The sequence below is a fragment of the Dipodomys merriami genome, unplaced genomic scaffold (assembly GCF_024711535.1).
Source record: "Dipodomys merriami isolate MVZ:Mamm:240054 unplaced genomic scaffold, mDipMer1.0.p SCAF_5, whole genome shotgun sequence".
NCBI classification, from domain to species: domain Eukaryota; kingdom Metazoa; phylum Chordata; class Mammalia; order Rodentia; family Heteromyidae; genus Dipodomys; species Dipodomys merriami.
The window spans coordinates 64,515,096-64,538,716 of NW_027206068.1; the positions used below are offsets into that span (position 1 = coordinate 64,515,096).

A 23,621-nucleotide genomic window follows, 5' to 3' on the forward strand; every position below is an offset into this window, starting at 1 on the left:
CGGCTCCTGCCCCCAAAATGAGTTTGGTAGAGTAAGCTTCCGGGTCGGGAGGAGAGGAGGGCATCCAGCAGCCCCTACCATTGATATTTAAATATGAGTGCTAAGGGCTGATCCTACTGTGTCTTTCTCCAAGCTGAGTTAGGTAATCACCAATAAATCCCAAACTGAGATTTTCCATGAGAGGATTGTCTCCCTCCCTTCTTCCCTCCCTCCCTCCCATCTTTCCTTCCTTCTTCTGTCTCTCTCTCTTTCCCATCTCTGTCTCTCTTTTTCATTCTTTTTTGCAGATCCTGAGGCTTGAACTTTGTGGTCAAGTCTAGCACTCTACCACTTGAGCCACAGCGCCACTTCCAGCTTTTTCTGGGTGGTTTGAGAGTCTCCTGGAATTTCCTGCCCTTGGCTGTCTTCAAACTGCCATCCTCAGATAAAGGTAATAAACCCAAAATCCTTCTATTTCCATCTCACAGTAGAGGGCGACCCCTGCTGGGCTCCTCATGCATCTGCTTTCTGTATGTCACCAGTTAGTAGAGATTAACCATAGGGGCCATTAGGGGGTGTGCTGGTTATTTGTGGGGAAAAGAGCCAAAAAGAAAAGCACAGGACAAGGTGGCTCTCTACAGGCAAGCAGAAGAGGGGGGCTGTTGGAAAACAAAAACAAAAATCCAAAAAGGCTAGACTGTGGGAACAAATTCACAGAGGTCTCTGCTCTCCATCCTCACTACCCACTCTCCTTCAAAACTTCTGTACCTTCTCCTCCCTTCCCAGACTGCCTGCAGCCTTCTTTCAAAGTCAGCTGAGGATCTCTGTGTATTTGAAGACATTTGAAGCTTTGAGAAGAGAGACAAGTTCCACGTTACCTTATTTTCCCATTGTCACTTCCATCCTTCCTGCTCTCCAATGCCATATGCTGAATGTATAAGGTGTGCATTACAAAAAGAGGCCAAACAAGGTGGTTCAAAGACATCAGCTCTTAGATGCTTATGTAGTCTAAGCTGGAGCCTCATTCTTGTTGGCCCTGTAGATATAGTCTTGCTAAGAAATTTGCCCCATACCAGACTAGGAGTTTGGGGGGATTTGAACCAATATGAGATACAAATCATGTATGTCATCAAGGAGATACATTCCTGACTTCCATATAAGAGTATAAGCTAATTCCAAGTTTTTTTGAGTTAACCCTAACCACACAGCCTATGTAGGATGTGTTTTATTTCTAATAATGCAATTGCAGCCAGGCACCAGTAGCTCATGTCTTTAATCCTAGCTACTCAGGATGTAGAGGTCTGGAGGCATGGAGGCCGGCCCAAGCAGACGTTCATGACCTTATCTCTGCGAATACTCTGAGCCTCTCCAAGGCATGAACATCTAGTTAGGTGTCACACCATTCCTGACTCACTCTCTATTAAAGTCAATGTGATGTTTCTTCCTCTCTCTCTCCCTCAGTCTCTCTGTCTCTTTCTCTGCTGTGTCCTGGTCTCCAGTTTTGGAATGAGTGAGGTGTGATGGGGTTAGTTCTTTAAATGCATCAATTCGCCAGTCAATCTATTAGATCCTTTGTTCAGAGACTATTATAGCTTCAGTCTCATTTCTTGTTACATATCTGTTTAATTTACAATAGGCATTTTATTCTTCTAAGTATAGGAGTATTTACTTTGTGATCTTTGCCAGCAATTGCTTAGGTATTGAACACTTACCTAGATCTATGTTATATTTGAATAATGTATTTACTTAGCTGAAAATACAAGGCAGTGGCTGTTACAGAGCAATAGTCAACTAATACACCAGGGGGAACATCCTTGTTATTCACACAGATCACCTGTACACATCACCTGCCACTGGATGAGCGTAACCATTTCTTCTGCAGATTCCCCCAAACCCTAGGTGAAGTGCTACCGTGTGTGCATATATGCCCTTTCCTGACGAATCCCACAGTCATTTCCTTTGGAGTTTACAGGGGTAGGAAAGTAAAACTCTACAACTGGGATGTGAAGTGTCAGAATAGTGGAAGAGTTAGGCCTCTATAATACAGTGCACATGTATCTTCACTTGGACATTTGACCCTGGACCAATTTAATTCTCAGTTTATTCCTCTGTGAAATCTGGTTAAATATCATCTCTCTTATATGGCATTGTGACAACCAAATTAGGGAACACATATAAGTCAGCACAGTGCCTAACTACACAAACAGAAAGCAGATGGGTCCAGATCCAGATAAGGTGGGTTCAATCTCTGCTTCTCTATTTCCCTGAGTGAGTTACTTAACATCTTGTATGCTAGCTTTTCATCTATGAAATGGAAATAATGGCACCTGTTACTGGAGAGAACCCATGGAGCACAGGGCCTCATGAAGAAATAACCAAATACTTATCAAAGTACACAGCAATTGGAGAGAGATTCCCTCAAAAAAAAATACTTCTATGTCAATGGCAGAACATGGCAAGAAGAATGTTTTGCCGTAAGAAACTATGGATGTACTCAAGGATGGGGGACTTGGAAAAGCTTTTGAGGAAAAAGTGGAGAAGTGGATGTAAGCTGGTCCTAGAGACCCAAGGCAGGATTTGGAGTGAGCTCATTCGTGGAGGGGCTGCTGGAACAGTAGTTGCTCATGACTTCAAAGCCAGCTCCCAGCAGCACTAGGCAATGGCTCTTGGTAGGATTAAAATAAGTTGTAATTGTAATATTTATAATCTGCTTGATTTTCTACAAACAAACACATCGTATTTTATAATAACAGAGGTTATTTTTGCAGTTAGGATCAAGAATTTTAATACTTCAAATTTAGCATTCAAAGAATCTGGCTGGCTAACAGGGACTTTCTTTTCTCGGGGGGACTATTTGTTAAACTAATTTATTGCAATTAGATAGGTACAATTAAAGCATTTGTACATTTATTTTCCATTTATTAAACTAGCAAATGAAAAAGTGGTAAAACCCATGCAGGTTTTTGGATTCAAAATGAATCACTTGTGTCAATCCCTTCCAAGAACAATAACCAAGCTGGCTGTTTGTGAATGAGAGGGTTTCCCATTTGTGTCTCTCTAATCACTAGACTTGTTCACAAAAGACTCCTAGAGTCACGTTTACCAAGTGCCACTGCAATCCTACACAATTAACTTTTGGAAGGAATCTGCCCAATGTCATTTATGTAAATGCAGACTGACAGTCTACTTCAACCCAACCCCAATTTTAGACAATATACCTCATTTTCCATTTACCATTTCTTCCTTGCTTCAACCTCTTTGAATAATGCTGGGGCTCTCTATATAGTGTAGATATTGGTCTAACTATGTCTCTATGTCTCTATGTCTCTGTCTGTCTGTCTGTCTGTCTGTCTACCTACCTACCTACCTATCTACCTACCTACATACATACATATATACCTACCTACCTATATTCATCTATCTATCTATCTATCTATCTATCTATCTATCTATCTATCTATCTATCTATCTATCTATCTATCTATCTATCTATCTATTTCATTTCATTTTGAACTGGAATCTCACTGCACTGTACATGCTGGCCTTGATTTGCAGGCCTCTAGTCTCAGACTAACTAGTCTCTGGGATGAAATCTAATGGCATGAGTACCCTCACCACAGTGTAGATCCCCAAATAACTTGCTAATCTTTTTAAAGAATTTTTACCTTTTGTTGTTATTATAAAGGTAATCTACAGAGGGGCGACAGTTGACGAGTCAGTTAATCAGTACAATTCTTTCTTTTTTTTTTGGGGGGGGGGTCCGGTCATGGCGCCTGAACTCTGGGCCTGGGCGCTGTCCCTCAGCTCTTCAGCTCAAGGCTAGCGCTCTACCACTTGAGCCCACAGCGCCACTTCCGGCTTTTTTTCTTTTTGCTTATGTGGTGCTGAGGAATCGAACCCAGGGCCTCAGGCATGCAAGGCAAGCGCTCTACCACTGAGCCACCTTCCCAGCCCATGAGTACAATTCTTTTAGGCAATGTCGCTCCTTCCCTTGCTCTAATTTGCTAAACTTGAGTGTGATTTTTGATTCAGTCACTTTGTCTGATGTCACTCAGTCACTTTGTACCAGATGAACTTTGACTTGGTGGCTATGGTTAATATTTATTCTATTAGTCAATGTTAAAATGCAGTCACTTATTATAGTGCCTGGTCTAGGTTCTAGATACTTCCACTGTAGCTTTCGTTATCAGGACACACTTCCTTGGCATAACTCCTTCACCAGGACACAGACATCTACCTGCTTGTTCAGAATCATTTCTGCACCAACCATGGCTAGCTTTCTGAAGCTCAGGAATGTCAAGATGCCCATTCTAGGCCTGGGCACCTGGCAGGTCAATATACAAATCTAGAGTCATCTGCTTTCCTCAGGGCCATTTGGGTATTTTCTTCTTTTAGCTTTCAATCAGACAGAGGTTTGGAGAACTGAGATTCAGCCCTACAGGCGGGACCATTGTTGATTTGCTCTTTCAGGGCCACTTCTGACCCCAAAGCTCCCATTCTGGCCTTTCCTAGCAGGAATATAGCACTAAGTTTCAAGCAACCATTGGACTTGTAAATAAAATGTTACCAAAGCAGTTACTTAGCTTTCTCCTGCCCTGTTCATCTCATGTGGCAACACCTCTTCCGGTGCATTGCAGTGAGCTGTGAAGCAGCCTGAGCCTTCTTGGGGTAGGCTTGGGTCTTCCTGCTGGTCTTCTCACTCTGCTTTCTTCACCAGTTTCCATAGTGGCAGCTTCAACCTCACTGGCGTCCAGGAGCTAGCTGTCTTTGGGTCCCTTTCCCCTACTGTTCCTCACAGTCAGTTGTGTGGGATCTTCCTTAGGTGTTTTTCCTTCAGTGCATTGTCTTTCCCATCTCCTCCCAGGTCAGAGGGTATGGTCCCTGTTTGTTTTAGCACTGGTTTATTGTCAGCATACACCTTTGGTTAAGCAAGGAGAGTATATACATGCCAGATTGATTCACTCTTAGCCTCTTGAAACACCACAGTTTTCTCCAAATCAGAATTTGAAGCTTAGATGAATACAGAAGATCTATCCATTTTATGTCTTCATCATTTTTCCCCTGTGTTGGTACTGGGACCTGAACTCAGAGCCTAGACACTGTCCTTTAGTTAGTTTTTTTCCCCCCTCAGGGCCAGCCCTTTTCCACATTCCTAGATCTGGCTGTTTGGTTGTTAATTGGAGATAAGAACCTCTCAGACTTTTCTGCCATAGCTGGCTTCAAACCTAGATCCTCAGATCTCGGCTTCCTCAGTAGCTAGCATTACAAGAGTGAGCCGCCAGTGGAGAGCTACCTCTTCAATTTCTTATTTACTTTATTACAGTTTCCATTGTATAGGGGTTTTACATCTTCATTTTATTTCATTCTTTAGATTTTAAAAGGGATTATTATTGTATATGTCTTTCACATACTTCATTTTTTTCATTCCTGAGATTTTTAAAAATGGGATTCTCCTCCCCCACCCCCATATTTTTCCTTAGTCATCATTGATGTATAATTAAACTCCTGATTTTTACATATTGATTTTGTATCCTATCTTGATGAAAATTTTTCTTAGATATTATAGTCTTCTGATGGAGTCATTAGTATGTTCTATGTAGGGAATCACATCATCTAAAAATAATGATAATTAGACCTTTCCATTTTCTAATAATATCCTTTTTACTCTTCATCTTAATTTCTAGTCTGGTTAATATTTCTAATACTATGCCAAGTAAGAGTAGTACATGTATACTTTTATATTATTCTTGATTTTAAAGGAAGTCCTTTCAATTTCTCCCCATTCAGTGTAATACCAACTATAGAATTATCAGACACAGCCATCATTATGGTGAGATAAGTTCCTTCTATTCCTAGTTTTTTTTTTTTTATCATGAAGGTATGTCAAATAATGACAAGATTTTTTTTCTACATCCATTGAGACAATAATAATATTTTGGTACTTAATTCTACTTATGTGCTGAAATATGTTAATTCATTTATGTATTGAACCATCCTTACATTCATGGAAAAAATCCAATTTCATTTCAATTTATTATCTTTTTTTCAATTTATTATCTTTATGATTTGTCATTAAGTTCAGTTTTGTTGAAGATCTTAGCATCTCTGTTCATTAAGGAAATTGTTCTACAGCTTTCTCTCTCTGTGTGTGTGTGTGTGTGTGTGTGTGTGTGTGTGTGTGTGTGTGTGTGTGTGTGTGTGTGTGTGTGCGCACATGTGTGTTACCTGGGGCTTGAATTCAGGGCCAGGGCAATGTCTCTGAACATTTATGCTCAAGGATAATACTCTACCACTTGAAACCACAGCTTTTCTTCTAGCTTTTTGGTGGTTACCTGGAGATAAATATTTTACAGATTTTCCTGCCTGAGCCAGCTTTCAACGTGATCCTCAGATCTTAGCCTCTTGAATAATTAAGATTGCAGGCATGAGCTACCAGTACCCAGTGAGCTTTCTTTATTGGTTGTGTTCTTGTCCTCTTTGGGTAACACAAGAACACTGGCTTCATAGAATGCATTGATGAGTTGGAGCTAGTTGTCTATTAGTTCTTTCTTTTACAGGTCAGGTAAAATTTAATTGTGATTTTGGTCCTAGACAATTTATGGTCAAGAATTTCTTCAAGTTTTGTTATCCTAGAAGGTCCTTATTTCTCTGGGTATATATCAGTGTTGCCAGGGATTTTTCTTGATAAATGGCTTTAAAACCACCATTTCATGGATGTGTCACTTTGATGTTGTTCTTTTGGGCTTACCTTTATAGGTGACTTGGCACTGTAGACTTGAAGTATTGAATAGTTTTGTCCCAAACTTTTGGTATTTTTACCATAGTATGTCAGAGGTAGTTTCTTATCTACTCATTTCTTATCTACTCATTTGGACCTCTAAATGCCTTCTGTACCTGATATCCATATCTTTTTGCTACCACTTCATCAAAAAAGTTTTCTATACCTTGAGTCTGCTTCTGTCTATGCAAAAAAGCCCATCATGAGTTTGAGTTTGTTATTTTGATTATGTATTTCATGTTTTGTTCACAGTTTCTTATTTTTCTTTAATTCTATTTGGTTGTTCAAATTAACAATTTCACTCCAATCTCCACCTGTCTTTTGCTTGATGCAGTCTATTGTTGAGGTTTTCACCTGAGTATTTTATTTGATTTATTGAGCCATCAATTCTAAGAATTACTATTTACTTTTTTCAAAATATCTTCATGGAATTGCTCTTTCATACCTTTCATACTCTTCATTGTTTTCATATTTTATTCTGTTGTTAATTATGATATGCTTTGAATTTTAAATTATTTTATAATTTTGTCTTGGGTTACTTGTCTGGAAGTTTATTTATTTTGATTTCATTACAGTCAGTTATTGTGGAATTCTTAACTTTCAGAAAAGTGAAAGTGCGTTCTTGTCACTTTTTTTTCTATGTTGAAATTTGCACTATGGAGCCACATAATCTGCTGGAAATGTTAATTACCCATATTGCTCAAGTTGGGAGTGTTCAATAAGTTTTGGTAGGACTAGTTTGAGATTGAGCTGAGGTGCAGTTTCTCACAACTAGACTCAAGGATTATCTTACCTGGGCTTCATCCTGCAGGAGCACTCAGAAAGGAGAATACAAACTGCAGTAATCACTACAACATATAAACACAACTAATATAGGAATACAGTCATAACCAATTACAGACTGACATAAGGATGGCTGGGGAGAACACAAAACCATGACCAGAGGATCACTTGGCTTTCATTTCCCCTGCACACACTATTGTTGTATTGACACCGGTTGTAGTTCCAAGGCAGATCAATATCTCTAAGTATCTTGTGTAGTCTGTGCAGAGAGAGGGGGTGGTGGTGGTGGTGCAGAACAGCTATTGGATGCAACCATTGCACAGAGTGGAGCACCTGATGCATATACCTCGCTTGCCACTCTGGTGATATGAAACTTCATTCCTGCACCTAATCATCTGAAACGCCTAAGGCTAGCTTCCCAAATCAATGGATCCAAATGTCAAGTAACTTTTGTTCTCTCAGTTTCCCATCACATGAAACTCATACTTTTGATACAAAATCCTTCCTCATAGCAATAGTGGCCCTTGTAGCTAACACTGGTTGGAACTATGTATTTCTTTGTCTATTGAATATCTGAAGTAAAAAAAACAAAGGAGAGATGTTTGGCCTTCAAAGCTCGAACATATTCCCAATATGGTTTCCCAACACTGTACCATGATTACATGTTGAAAGGAGACACAATTTTTCTAGTGTCAGTATTTTATATAGATGTCAGTTCCCTGTTTATTTAGACTAGACTTGCACATGGTACTGAAGCTGATGCTGTGATAGTTTCATTTCTTTCACCTCTATCCCTTTGCCTTTCTGTACCATTCTCTAGGTCCTGGGATGCTCTGTCATATTCTGTTTCAGTCTCCAATGTCTCTACGTTTTCTCATGTCTGTGGCTTCACAGGCTTGAAAACCTAAACTTCAGTGCACTCTCATCATCACCTACTCCACAGAGTTGCATATCTCCTGTTGTTTTGATTCTATTCCTGGGCAAACTGGTGCTCCCCAAATTGGGGATCTCAGGAAGCAACTAATATTCAGTTTTAGTTCCTAAAACTGGAGTATTTCTTGTACTCTTTTTTTTAAATTTGGTTATGGAAAAAATCCATCCTTATAAATATTTATATTTCTACTTTTCTGGATCAAATAAAATGATCACTATAATTGTTATAAGGGATTGTATCTACTATGTCTTACTGGATTTTAGATGATGTGTTAAAAATGTTACATTCAGTTAGGCATAGTGGATTATACATAGAAATCCTAGCTATTCAGGAGGTGAATATTGGGAGGATTGTGGGTTTTGGACATCTTGGACAAAATACTAGTAAAATCCCATCTCAATAAGTCAGCCACATGTGATTGACATGCTGCCCGTGATCCCAGTAATACATGAGCCATAGATAGGAGGGTTGAGGTACAGGGCTGGACTTTGGCAAAACTATGAGATGCTTTTTGAAAAATACCAAAAGAAAAAAAGAAAAAAGAATGAGGGTCTCAAATAGTATGTGCCAGCCTAGCAAGCATGAAGTCTGAAGGTCAATTCCCAATGCAACTACAATCATTATTGCAAATAATCAATACAAAGTCCTCACAAGGTGTCGGGTCTTTGTCCATCCTACGAAAGACGGACGGGGTCCAAGGAAAGGTAAGTGCGGCTGCTTGCCTGTTCCCCAGCCTCCCTCAGACAAACAGACCCAGCGGGGAGTCAAGTCAAGCTGGAAACTCATTTATTACCACACAGCAAGCCCTTTTTAAAGTAAAAAAGAGCGGGTGGCATGGCAGGGGAGGAAGAGGAACCAATCACTGTCAAGGTCACACCCTATCATGCACCTAAGCTTCCACGGGTTGGTTACACACTGAACATAAAGCAAATCGGGCTCTGCCCACTCAACTCCTCTCAGCGCCATCTTTGCTGCCCATGTGCTCCACAACAAGGAAGGGGCTATTGCTACTATATCTTACAGAAATTGTTTAGAGAGATTAAGGAATCTGTTCAGTGTTGCAAATTTACTTATGTGCTGGAGTTTGAATTTATCATGTAATCACCATTTTTGAGATTTTTTTTTTTTTGGTCATGGGGCCTGAACTCTGAGCCTGGGCGCTGTCCCTCAGCTCTTCAGCTCAAGGCTAGTGCTCTACCATGTGAGACATAGTGCCACTTCTGGCTTTTTCTACTTATGTGGTGCTGAGCAATCAAACCCAGGGCCTCAGCATTCAAGGCAAGCACTCTATCACTGAGCTATCTTCCTAGCCCTTTCAAGATCTTTAACACCATTGAAGACTGGAAAATTTTCTGGATCACTTAAGAGTCCAATTTCAGGCTAACTCTGAGCAAGTTGTATGGAGAATCACCTGTCATCTCAGGTACCTGGAGACCCCAGGATTAATCTGCATGGAGTTGGATTGACTTTTGGCTTAGATCAAGGCATCCTAAACACAAAATCCATTCATTCTTTTTTTTTTTTGAAGACGTCTAAAGTGTGTTTTCCTCCCAGAAGTTCCCTTGGCAAGTGGGATGCCAGGCCTTGGTTTTTAGAATTTCAAGGTGGTCTTAGGATAAAAGCATGTGGACTATGTTTCCTATTGCACTCCAGGCTAGCCCAGGAAAGGTGGAAGAAGCTGTGAAGGTGGCTATTGATGCAGGTTATCACCACATTGATTGTGCCTACTTGTATGAGAATGAGGATGAGGTTGGAACAGCCATTCAAGAAAAGATTCACGAAAAGGTGGTGAAGCGGGAGGACCTCTTCATTGTTAGCAAGGTATATGAGTCCATTTGGTGGATGGACTTAACTTCAAGGAAAGATGAAGTTTCTGGATGTGGTAAGAACCAAGGAAATATATGTATGTATATATATATATATATATATATATACATACATATATATGCATATATGTATATATATATTCATATATCCCCAATCCTCTTCCTCATTGCCTTTATTATATACCCTGTTGCAAATATTCACACTAAAACTAGTATGTTGAAGACACTCCTTTTTTCCTCTCATCCTGGATTCTTTGTGATGGCAATGGCTCCTTTCATGGTGGGTATGTATGAATGTTCTGGTCCTCTTGATTTCCATTTCTCTATCAGTAGAACCCATCTGGCCATTAGCATTCAGTAGCTAAGGGTGCAAGGAATGGATGCTGAATCTGCTTTTATTTATGGTGGTGTCGATGGCGCAGCTTCTCAGCCATGGACAATGGTAGGAAAATGGTGGGAAAATGAAAAATGGTGGGAACTTAATTTTCATTACATTTGAATTTCTTTTTTATTCAGTTAGGTAAGATCTGAGGAATAAAACATTTTTAAAAAAAGAAGGTAGGGAGTGTTCAGGGTGACAGTGTTTTGAGTTACTGGATCTACAATATACACAACTTGCTACAAAACATTAGCTCCATGTAGTTTGATAGCACATCTGGTGGGAAAAAGTGAAGCACTGTGTGTCATGGATATGTCTAGATAAATATTTTGTAACTTATCACTTGGGCCTGGTGGTCTTGGAGATATGAAATACAGAAAGGGGACCACTTGCTTTCAATCACATAGACTTTAAAAGCTAGACACAATTCATACTCTTAGGAAGCAGGCGGCAAAGGAAGATGATAACAGGTATGCATATATTCAGTCAGTGGCCAAATATGATAAAGAAACAAACTGACCTATAAAACAAAAAGAATGCAAAGAAAATCGAAAATTCCTCTTATTGACATTCTGATCCATGATGACTTGCCCAAGTTGGCTTATCTTAACCAACATGCTATCAATGGCTGATCTCAGGTTAGATTGGGTTGCAAATCACGAGGTTGGGAGAGTGAGTTTGATGTGGCCCTTTTGCTGCTCCATTTTTATGTTTCACTGTTCATTTGTAGTTGTGGTCCACCTTCTTTGAAAGAAACCTGGTGAAGAAAGCCTTCTGGAAGACACTCAAGGATCTGATCTCTAATCTGCTCTAATCTCTGGCTTCTGTGCTGACAGGTGCCAGAGTATAGTAACTATGTCAAGGTAGAGGGATAAGGATGTCAGAAGTGGGAGTTCTTGTGCAGAGAAGCAAGGCACTGGCCTGGAAGTTGGGAGGAAAAGAACACATGTGGTTGTTGGGGACCATATGCTTAGGTTTTCTTTTAGTTAGAACCAAAAGGAACTATAACAACTATGAGAGAAACACAGGCAAGCTACAACTGCCATATTGCCTTCTTCTTGGTTGCATCCAAAGAGTCTCCTTTCAGGAAAACTCTTGGTATACTGCTGCAGATCATATTGTAGGGTTCTTTCATGCTGTGGACTGAAGCACATCTAGAAAGTGATGTCTTGGAGAAAAAGTATGGCGGTTCTGTAAGATAGCTGGTCTTCATTGTAGAAGTAACCCTAGTTGTCCAGAATTCTGTTCCTGAGTAGTTGGAAGGACACAGATGGTTGGTGATGGCATTTTTATCTCTAACTCTAACCACCTAGAAGCTGTCATAACAGAAGCTGGCTAGTACCTCTCCCAGAAAACTGTATCTAAGATTTAAGTCACCTTGTCTACAAATTCATGAAATTGAAGTTTGCTCCAAGTTTATGTGGGGCCTGGGTATGTGAGGTGAATGTGCATTATAATACTGGGATAGCCAAGATACAGTAACATGGATAGTAAATTCAATCCAATAGTTTCTGAAATATTGGAACTTGAATACTACAGTAGGTTTATGGGCAGATTTTAATAAAATGTAATCTCAAAGCCTGAAAAGTTTTATGCAAGTTTATGTATTTGCATCCAACAGCAGTCTAATATCTGAAACATACAAAGATTTGCTCAAGAAACTAAACACTCAAAGAATCAATAACCCAATTAACCAATGGGCAATGGAGTTAGTAGAGACTTCTCAGAAGAAGTAAAATTGACTAAACACATAAAGAAATATTCAACATTTCTGACCATAAAGGAAATGCAAGTCAAAACAACACTGAGTTTTAATTTCACTCCAGTATGAATGGTCATTATCAAGAATACAAAAAACAATAGATGTTGGCATGGATGTGGGAGAAAAAGGAACCCTGTTACACGGTTGGTGAGATGTAAATTGATACAACTACTGCGGAAAGTAGTTTGGAAATTCCTCGAAAAACTAAACAATGTACTACGACTTTGATCCAGCCATACCACTTCTGGTCACTCATAAGATTTTTTTGTAATTCAGAAGATTACATGTTAGAATACAGTAAAACCACTTGCACAACCATGTTAATTGCTCAACTTTTTACTACAGCCAAGTTATGGAAACAGATTTGATGCCGTTCAGTAGATGAATGCATCAAAAATGTAAATGTAGATATAAATGAATGTATATCTATCTATCAATCCATCTACTTCCCTACCTACCTATCTGAATTTTACTTTCCATCAGGAAATTTTCAGAGAAAAAGGTGGACCTGGAAAAATTATGTTAAGTGTAGTAAGTCAAGCTCAGATAGACAAAGGGCACATGTTTTCTCTCAAATGTGGAAGTTAGATCTAATTTATAAATATATGTTTAAATATATACCAGGTCATATGCATACATACACAAATATGTGAACATATTCAAGTGTGTTATATGCAGAGGAGAATTCCAATCATGTAACTCCTTTGAAAAACTCACAGTCTAACCAAGTGGCCACCAGGAAGCTGGAACTGAGGTGCCAGTGGGGGAGGCAGGGTGAGACCAAGGGGAAGGAGTTACATGAATGAAGAGAGGAAAGGTGAAAGATGTAGGCATAATATTCAATGTGTACATGTGAAAATGGAACTCGGGAAATTAAGGAGATAGGTGGGGATGTAGAGAGATGGGGAGAATATCGAAAGGGGTGACATTGATCAAGATGCATTGTACTCATAAACTGACACTGGATTGAAACCCCTTTGTACAACTACATAAAGATAAGGAAAAAGTGTATTAATAAAAGTCATGGTGCTGAAACTAACAGAATAAGGTGTCCAATAGAGATTCCAATAAAATTTCTGTTCTCCATTACAGCCTGGAAAGGAGCTCTTCCCCAGTGATGCTAATGGCCAATTCATCATGGGCACAGCAACACTCTTGGATGCCTGGGAGGTTAGTTCTAGCTTTTTCTAAGTGTGCTGCAAAAAGAGTTTTCCTTCAGTTGTCCTCGAGACTCCACTGTGGTAAGAAGAACCCATGTGTGTCGTGTCCTATTTAATCTGTTTTTCTTCAGTTTTCTAACTCCTTTCTCATAATCTTGGGATTTGGGGGTCCATTTGAGACTATATTTTCAAAGGAGACTGAAACTATGTTGTACTCCAATTTGGGGAATATATATACTGTTCTGAAACCATGGGAAAGGTGTTTGGAACAGGGATTTGACCTGAAATTGCAGGTCTTAGCTGAGTAACCTGAGGTAAGTTATTTGAAAATAAAATTGAGACCCAGAATATTGCTGACTTGTCAGGTCATGGAGCAAGTATGTGGCACAGCTGGGTTGGACTCAGTACCCAAGTTTATCTGACTTATAATTACAACAACATGGCCTTGAGCACTTTCACAGAGACCACACATCTAAGTATCAAAGAACACAAAGAAACAATGACCTACTTTTGCAAAACTGAATTAATGAATGGAAGACTTTCTTGGATAAGTTTACTTAAACCATTTTATAGCCTAGCAAGTGTAAGAAGAGAACAAATCTTTTTTTTTTTTTTTTTTTTTTTGGGTCCGGTCGTGGGGTCTGAACTCTGGGCCTGGGCGCTGTCCCTCACTCTTCAGCTCAAGGCTAGCGCTCTACCACTTGAGCCACAGCGCCACTTCTGGCTTTTTTCTTTTTGCTTATGTGGTGCTGAGGAATCGAACCCAGGGCCTCAGGCATGCAAGGCAAGTGCTCTACCACTAAGTCATCTTCCCAGCCCCAAGAGAACAAATCTTTTTTTTTTTAATTTAATTTAATTTTATTTGAGAACATACTGTACAGAGGGGCTACAATTACATGGGCAGGATAATGCATACATTTCTTACCAAGCATTGCAGCCTCCTCCTTTGTTTACACTTCACCTCCCTTCCCAGCCTCCCCCCTCCCCCCACCCAATGAGAACAAATCTTAAATAGTAACAGTCTCTAAGAATTATGTTTTATTTTATAGAATTTGTTCATAGAACAATTCTAGAAAACAACAAACCCACTACGAGTGGGAAAATTCTGGGTTTTGTTTTAGATTGACATAGTCTTTCCTCTTTACTATGCGAGATACATAGTTCAAGCACACAGTCAAAATATTGCTCAATAGGGCTGGGAAGGTGGCTCAGTGGTAGAGCGCTTGCCTTGCAAGCATGAGGCCCTGGGTTCGATTCCTCAGCACCACATAAGCAAAAAGAAAAAGCTGGAAGTGGCACTGTGGCTCAAGTGGTAGAGTGCTAGCCTTGAGCTGAAGAGCTGAGGGACAGCGCCCAGGCCCAGAGTTCAGGCCCCACGACCGGACCCCCCAAAAAAAATTTTGCTCAATAGAGCCACAAAAGAGGTTCATGAAGCCTAAACCATCTGGGAAAAGCATTACTTTTTCTGCTAATTATAAAGCAAAGCTATACCGACAAACAAAAATAAAAACAAAGCCCTGCTATACCAACAAACAAAAATAAAAACAAAGCCCTGGAAAGTGTGTCTAGATTTGCAATATAGCCTAAGATTTTAGCATTTATTTTCATTCAATTGAGTGCATTAAGTTGATATGATGATACAACATGACCACTTAAACATTGTAGTAATAATTTATTGTGAGATGTGCAAACTAACACATCTAATGTTGGCTCCATAGGATTATTTTGCCTTGGTTCTTGATATTTGTATTAAGTATTGCAATCATCTCACAATCCTCTGCTGTTGGGGTACTTGAGGAACCTGATTTTCATAGTCCTGTGCCACCTAACAGAAGACAAGAATGTCTGCTAAATAAATAATTTTAAAGATATGAAAAAAATCAAGATTTGGGGTAGAGGCTCTGCTTTGATGTAGATAGGATCAAATGTGTCAGCACAGATTATTTCTGTGCTGAAGCCTCCTGTATCACCTGTGAGAACAGGGGAGGAGGAAAATGTAAAGCAGTGAAGAAGTAGTATACATCCAATCTAAACTTGACCCAAGACACAGAAGTGAATTCATGCTATATCACTGTCTTGATGGGAGCCCTGAGGATCTTCTTTATATCCTTTTGTTAGTTTGACATCCTTTCTTACCAACTATGGTAGTTTTCAAAATGGTGCATAAAATTACCAGAGTCTGCCTGTCTTCCTTCCTTCCTTCCTTCCTCCCTCCCTCCTTCCCTCCCTTCCTTCCTTCTTTCCTTCCTTCCTTCTTTTTCTCTTTCTTTTCCTTCTTTCTTCCTTCCTCCTTTCTCTCTTTCTTTCTTTCTTTCTTTTTCTTCTCTCTATTTTTTCTTTCTTTCTCTTTCCTTTCTTCCTCTTTCCTTCTTTCACTCTCCCTCCCTCCCTCCCTCCCTCTTCCCCTTTTCTCTCTCCCTTCCTTCCTTCCTTTCTCTTTCTTTCCTTCTTTCCTTCTTTCTTTCTTTCTTTCTTTCTTTCTTTCTTTCTTTCTTTCTTTCTTTCTTTCTTTCCTTCTTTCTTTCTTTCTATCTTTCCTTCTTTCTTTCTTTCTGTCTTTCTTTCTTTCTTTTCTTTCCTTCCTTCCTTCCTTCCTTCTTTCCTTCCTTCCTTCTCTCTCTCTTTCTCTCTCCCTCTCTCTCTCCCTTCCTTCCTCTCTCTCTCTCTCTCTCTCTCTCTCTCTCTCTCTCTCTCTCTCTCTCTCTCTCTCTCTCTCTCTCTTTCTCTCTCCTCTCTCCCCCCCCCTTGGGGGTTTGAATTCAGTACTGGGGTTTGAATTCAGGGCTTAGGTGCTGTCTCCAAGCTTTTTTACTCAAGGCTAGCATTCTAACCCTTGAGATACAGCTCCATTTCGAGCTTTCTGTGGGTTAATTGGAGATAAGAGTCTTATGGACTTTCCTTCTTGGGATGGCTTTGAACTGTAATACTCAGAGTTCATCTGTCTCAGTAGTTGGGACACAGCTGTGAGGCACAGCATCCAGTTACCAGAGAAGTTTCAAGAATCCCCATGTCTATGGGGGAAGAAACTCAGAGCAAAGATTTTGGACATCCATTTTAGAGCTTTCAGACAATTCCAAGTCACACCAAGGTTGAGGACCACTCAATCTAAAAGTGTCCCTTACAAACGTTCTGCTTGTTCTTGCCTCGAAGCCTTTGTTCCTGCCTTCCTCCCCAGCCTGCTCAGGTCTCCCTCTCCTCCATGTCATTTTGTGATACTGAGTTAAGTTCCAGTTGTGAAGTCTCTCCTAAGAGTCACATGAATTCCTCTCCTATTTCCTCCCTGATCTGAGGGATGTGCCACTGACAAATAATCTAAGATAGTCTTAGCACTGATTGCTCCATAAAGGGGAACACTAATATATTAACTGTAGCCTTTGGGCTATAGTAATCTTTGAAGCAAGAAATTTATTATTTTTATGTTTTGAGTACCTAGGCAGAAATAGGACATACAAAAATAAATACATGTTACATTTATAGCTGTCATGACAATAAAAGCAATAGTATTTTAGGGAAAGTTTGGAAACTATCTATTAGATATTTAATTTATAAAAAGATACCCTTTCATGGGGTATGGTTTTGGTGGACGAATGGAATGTGAATCCAGTTTCGCTCCATCCTTACCCTAGGCTAGGTGCACCTTTAAGGAGACAATCTATCCATATGACCTTACCCTATTGCAAGCAAAACTAAGGTTGGCCTGGAAGAGTACCTAGAACCCAGACAAATAATGTCTCTCCATAGGCTTCCAGGCTTTTCTTGGCTAACAAGGTTATACAGGTCATGTGTGAAGTGAGAGCAACAAGCAGATAAAACCACTTGTTAGATTTGGACTGCCAAGGGGCTGGAACCAATACTTGATATGCATCCACTTCCTGGATTGAAATCTTGTCCACTTTCCCCTACCTCAGGGAGGTACTGAACAACCCACTCTACAGTCTCTCCAGAATTGGACAAAAGGCATTCCTTTCTACAACAGGCCATGGAGGAGCTGGTGCAGAAGGGGTTGGTGAAATCTCTTGGTGTTTCCAACTTCAACTACTCTCAGATTGAGCGGCTCCTGAACAAGCCTGGACTGAAATACAGACCGGTGAATAATCAGGTAATTTGTTAGCAAGGTTTCATCATCAACATTTGGAGGCAAATTAAATACATCATTACTTCTCATTACTGTGACAGCATACCTGACAAATATTTCAGAGGAAGAAAGATTTACTTTGGCTCATGTGTTCAGTTCATGATTGGCTCTTTCCAACATGGGCCAGAAGTGAGGTAGAATTTTAGAGCAATGTAGTGCATGTTGAAGGAGTCTGTTCACCTCATGGCAACTAGAAAGGAAAGAAAGACAAGGTCTTTGCTACCAGGTGTCATCCTTTTTCTTTTTCTTTTTCTCCTCTCCAAGTCATCAGGATATTGAATTTTAGAACCCTCATTTGGGCCAAGATTTCTGCATTCAGTTGATGCCCCACATGCTTGTGATGGTAGAAATGCACACACAAGCACAGAAGTGTGTTTTACTAATCTATTAGGTATCTCTCCAATCCAGTCAAGTTCAAGGTTGACCTCTACAATGCTGTATACTGAAGTTCAGTCAAAGGCTGAGGAGAGGAGATAGAGAATTCCAGGTCTGGTTTATCAGTCAATAAACAGGTTAAGCCTTTGTTTAGCAATCATTTTTGGATAAGTAATTCTATAAGACAATTAAAAGCAGAACAACTTGTCTAGTGATGCAGACTGTTCACTCTTATAGTTCGAATGTCACCCATACCTGCCCCAGGACAAACTGATTCAGTACTGCCACTCCAAGGACATCACTGTCACAGCCTATTGCCCCCTGGGATCTCCAGAGAGACCTTGGCGAGTCTTATAATTGGTGGTTATTTATTTTGATAGTCTTAAATATTATTTTATAACTCATCCATGTTGGGTATGACTATGGAAATAAGTATGCTTAAGGTAACATGTTTGGTCTACATAGATGTGATTCTAGTGGAAAGAAATGCTATTAATATTACATGACCTTCTGAGAATGTTCTAGTTCAGCCACCAGTGAGGGACCATCTTTGCCAGATGAAGAGGCAAAGAGCCCATTAATGGTCGCTAAGAAGGATACAAAGCTTTTGTGACTACCTCCCTCTCTTGCAGATGTTCAGGCCTTTATGCTATCAGTGCAGTGATGTCATCTGCGTGTTGTAGCTATGAAAATTATTCACACCAGCCATCTTTCTGCTTCTAGGGCCAAGCCAGGGGAACCTTTACTGCTGGAAGATCCCAGGATTAAGGAGATTGCTGTGAAGCACAAAAGAAGTGTAGCCCAGGTACCCTATTTGTATTTTTGTTTTTATTCAGCAATACCCTCTTTCCTTTCCTGTTTACTCCCTGTATTATATTCACTAACCCTTTGGAGGGGAAAAAATGAGAAGTGAAGTCCACTGAAATGCATTGTTTGAAGTCCTTTTGCTTCTTGTCACATCCTCCAGCCAAGTTTGTGAGAATCTGGCTTTTAGTTCAAATGCCACTATAATATCACTGTCTCATGAGCCCAAGCTATCTTCCTCATCTCTAAAAAATCACAGGGTTGCTTTTAGAATTAAATAAGAGAACTAATAAGTGATGAATTGTTAAGTTCTCAGTCCATATCAGCTGTTGGAATTAAAATGATAAAGGGAATGTATTGTGTGATTTTTTTATTATTTTATTTTATTTTATTTGTGAACATACTGTACAGAAGGGTTACAATTACATGGGCAGGATAATGCGTACATTTCTTACCAAGCATTGCAGCCTCCTCCTTTTGTTTACCCTTCACGTCCCTTCCCAGCCTCCCCCCTCCCCTCCAATCCCAATCCTTCTCCTTCCCCCCCATTCCCCCCCCCCCCCCGCACCGACGTTGTAAAGCTCGTTTTGGACATGACAACTTGTACTTCTCATTGTTGCAACAGGTCCACCTGTATCCTTAAACAACTGGTTTTTCCCCATCTCCTCCTCAAGTTATACTGACATCAAATATAGTGAAAGCAGGGGTTATACTGTGGGGGAGGGACATACAAAGCAACAAAGTTGTGGGGCTTGAACTCTGGGCCTGGGCGCCTTCCGTCAGCTCTTCAGCTCAAGGCTAGTGCTCTACCACTTGAGCCACAGCACCACTTCTGGCTTTTTCTGTTTATGTGGTACTGAGGAATTGAACCTAGGGCTTCATGCATGTGAGGCAAGCACTCTACCACTGAGCCACTTCCCCAGCCCTGTATTGTTCTTTTTACAAGGACAGTGGTTCTGTGTTGGTGAATAGGCACATGCTGTTTCTTCCTCCTGCACAGGTTCTGATTTGCTTCCATATCCAGAGGAATGTGGCGGTGATCCCCAAATCTGTGACACCAGCACGCATCATTGAGAACTTGAAGGTAAGGTCATAGCTGTTCATTTGGATTCCTCAGTTGTGCAGGGGTGGGGAGACCCTCTGGCTGGATTTCTTATTCTATCACTGCATTGTTGGTAGAATGCTATTTTTCATTATATCTTTTGAACTCTTTAGCTAAGGAGCTGTTTTAGTAGAGCTGAGGTGAAAGGCACATAGTCCAAGGATAAGCTGAGGTCAGTGACCAGGGAGCCCTGTCAGGCTGAGCAGAGATGTGCCTTATACTAATAAGCCCATTGGTTGTCCTTGAACAGATAGGTTTTCAACTACACACAAGGGTAGCCTAGCCTGCCCTATATGTCCACCTTATTGCAACCTAGGAGCTAGGGACTAGTATTGAAGAAATGTTCTTCTGGAGAAAACTGTGTTTCTAAGGGTGAACAGACACTGTACACACTGTTGGGATTTTATCTCTACCCAGCAGTCCTCCTTTTGCAGTTCCGATAAATCCTGCTGTCTTTGTGTAGGCCTATATTTAGAGTTTGTATATCTTCTGTAGACACAATAAGAGACATTCTTGTAGCTTGTGAGGGCTGTGGATGTCGGCTCACTCCCTGCCAAAATAGCCGGAGATCTCAGATCCCACATACGTTTATTTTGCCAAGGATTCTTTGGAACTCTCTCCTTTCCAGGTCTTTGACTTCACATTGAGTAATGAGGAGATAGCCACCATCCTCAGCCTCAACAGAAACTGGAGGGCCTGTTCTTTGTTGTAGTAAGTGGCTCAAATGTTAGCCAGGAGAATCATCAAGTTTCTCTAAAGTAGGAGAGGGGTAGCTGGAAGGATTGGAAGGCAGCTGGGATGAATTTTGTATTCAAGTCCTATTTTGTGAACCTTTTCAACATTGAAATTTGACTCAGAGAGTTACTTTGAGGAAAGATGCATCCTTAAATTGTTCATTATTGTCTGAACTACTTGGCGTTAATGTAGAATTTTAAGAGAAGGTTGTATTATTAATATGTAAGAGGCAGAATCATTTATTCATTCATTGATCTTTTCACTAAATTATTGTGTATGTGCTATTGTCAGACTTAGTCTAAGTGCTTTTTGATATCATGCTATACAAAGTTCTTACTACCATAGACTTACATTCTAGAGAGGGAGAACAGAAGTAACTCCAGAAGCATATGCCAGATTGAAAGAAAAGCCCTACATAAAAAGGTAGAGTAACAGTGATAGTAAATGGTGGGTTATGATGTAATTGTTACTTCCCATGGGAAGTTCTAGAAGCAGTTTCACAGGCAAAGTGATACTGCAGTTGAAACTGAAAGGGAGAGATGAGCCAGGTGGCTATTGGAGGCAGAGCATTCTTGTCCTGATGGAAGCAGGTGAAAAGTTCCTGGAAAGGGGTATTCAGAGGACCCGAGTAAGAAGGCCAGTGGAGCTGGAGGAGAACAAAAGTAAAGGGAAAGGGAAATACGTCTGGAGATGGACATCAGGGACTCAGAGCATGAAGGCTATGTAGATCATAGTAGGGACTTTGCTTTTTTTTTTCCTTTTTAGAATAAGCTAAGAAGCCTTTAGAGGATGTTGAGTAAAGGGATGTCACTGGCATGTTTTAAAAGACCTGCACTGAAGTTAGAATGAACTTGTGACTTTCAATGAGCATCATTATTCCACAATACTGTGAAATTCGGGAAATTATGTAATCACTTAATCACAATAAAAAAAAAGAACCTTGGGGAAGGTAGGGAGGGAAGGGATGGTAGGGGGAAAACAATGAAGGGGATAACAATGCTCAACAGGAAGTATACTCATTACCTTACTCATGTAACTGTAACCCTCTGTATAGTATCTTTACAATAAAAAAATAAAAGACCTGCACTGACTTTTGGTTTGACAAACCATAGGGTGATGGTTATAATAAGGTCAGGAAGAGATGACAATCATTGGGCCTGATAATGGAGGGGTGAGGACTAATCAGATTATGGGTATACTGAGAGTAGAGCCAAATGGATTTGCTAGCAAATTAGAAATATTAGCATTGTTTATTTTTTATTATTTTTCATTAATTTATTATTATTATTTTGTCTGAGAAAAACAATGGAATTGTTGACATTTAGAGAAAGAAGTGAGTTTGTTTTGAAATTTATTTGTGATGCCTGTTGGGCAGAGGGAAGTCAGAGTCTGATCTATTTGTGAAAGTGGTGGCCTGTTGGGCTCAGGAGTAAGTCTGCCTCACTTCTAATCCCAGCTCAACTACATATGCATTTGCTATTTGACCTTTAATTTCCTAATGTTTCTTCCCTCTTCAGTGTTAGCTTAGGATGTGCCAGGGATCATCAGCTCTTTGCCTGTATCATGACCTCATTAACACCTATAGTAACCACAAAGCTGTCAATGACAGTACAGTTTCCCACTTCAAGACATGGTGAGAATCAATTGGAATGATATTTTAGGGAACTTCACTTTGGAGGCCATGATTATAGCTTCCTTCTGGTAACCAGGCACTACTTACTTATCTGCCCTCACTTCTCAAATACTGCCTCCCATCAACTTGAGGAAGGGCTTGTTGTGAGTGCCATTAAAGTGTTCTCACAAGTTTGGGGAGGGGAGGAAGCTGAGAGAGCACAAAGATGACAGAATATAACACCTAAGCATACCTCTGAGACTGTCCACTGTGCTTTTGTGGACTATTTTCTGTCATTTTGGGTGGATGGGACAAATTACCCAAAAGAACAAGTTAATGGAGGAAGAGTTCATTTTGGCTGTTGGTCTCACAGATTTCCTTCCATGGTTGGTTGGCTCCATTGTTTTTAGGTCTTAGATGAGACAGATATTCATAGCACTGACAGTATGTCATAGAGAAAGCTGGTCAACATTTGTCACATAGTAAGCAGAATTGGGAGGACAGAATGAGCCAGGAAAGACATTTCACATGCTTGCCCAAAGTGAACTACTTGCTCCAGCCTGGTCTCACATTGTTTCTACAATCTTCCAATAATATTATCAAACTATGAATCAATCAGTGGATGAATCTACTGACTAGGTCGGCGCTTTCATTATCTTTCAGAATAGATCCTGGAGTTGGGGACCAAGCTTTCAGAACATGGACACCTTTTGAGGGATACTTTATATTCAAAGCCTAACAATTCTCCTTTTTATGCTTGATATCACCACAGGTTTTCTCATTTGAGTGAGTATCCCTTCCATGCTGAATACTGAAGCTGAATGGCCTTGAGATCACCTGATGGGTGTTCACTCTCTGCTGAAGTGGAATTTTCTGCCCCTGTTATTTCACCAAAGGTGATCTGAAATCATACTGTGCCTGGCTCTCTTGTTGGCCAGAATCTGAGTTTTGCTGGATACAGGTCCCTGGACAAACAGGGGCTGAGGACCACAGGGATGTATGACTCAGAGACACAAGCAACAAAAATTTTTTCCACATATTTGATTTGCTTAAATGTTTGCCGAATACCAGGAAATCTGCTAGGATTCTGCATACAAAGATGAAAATAGTAAAAATTATGAAACCAGTTAATGTGTATGGGGAATTTCTTATGCACTGACACACTGAGGTACTCTGAATGGGTGACTCCATGAAATCCAGCGCTTACCCTTCACATTTCACAGAAGAGGAGGTGAAGTAGGGGCAGGTTAAGGGAGT

General features: G+C 40.2%; 1 pseudogene; it reads left to right on the plus strand.

Moving 5' to 3' along the window:
* The first annotated feature begins 4,247 nt into the window (after positions 1 to 4,247).
* LOC138809810 (aldo-keto reductase family 1 member B10-like) lies at positions 4,248 to 23,387 on the plus strand (annotated as a pseudogene).
* The last annotated feature ends 234 nt before the right edge of the window (positions 23,388 to 23,621 follow it).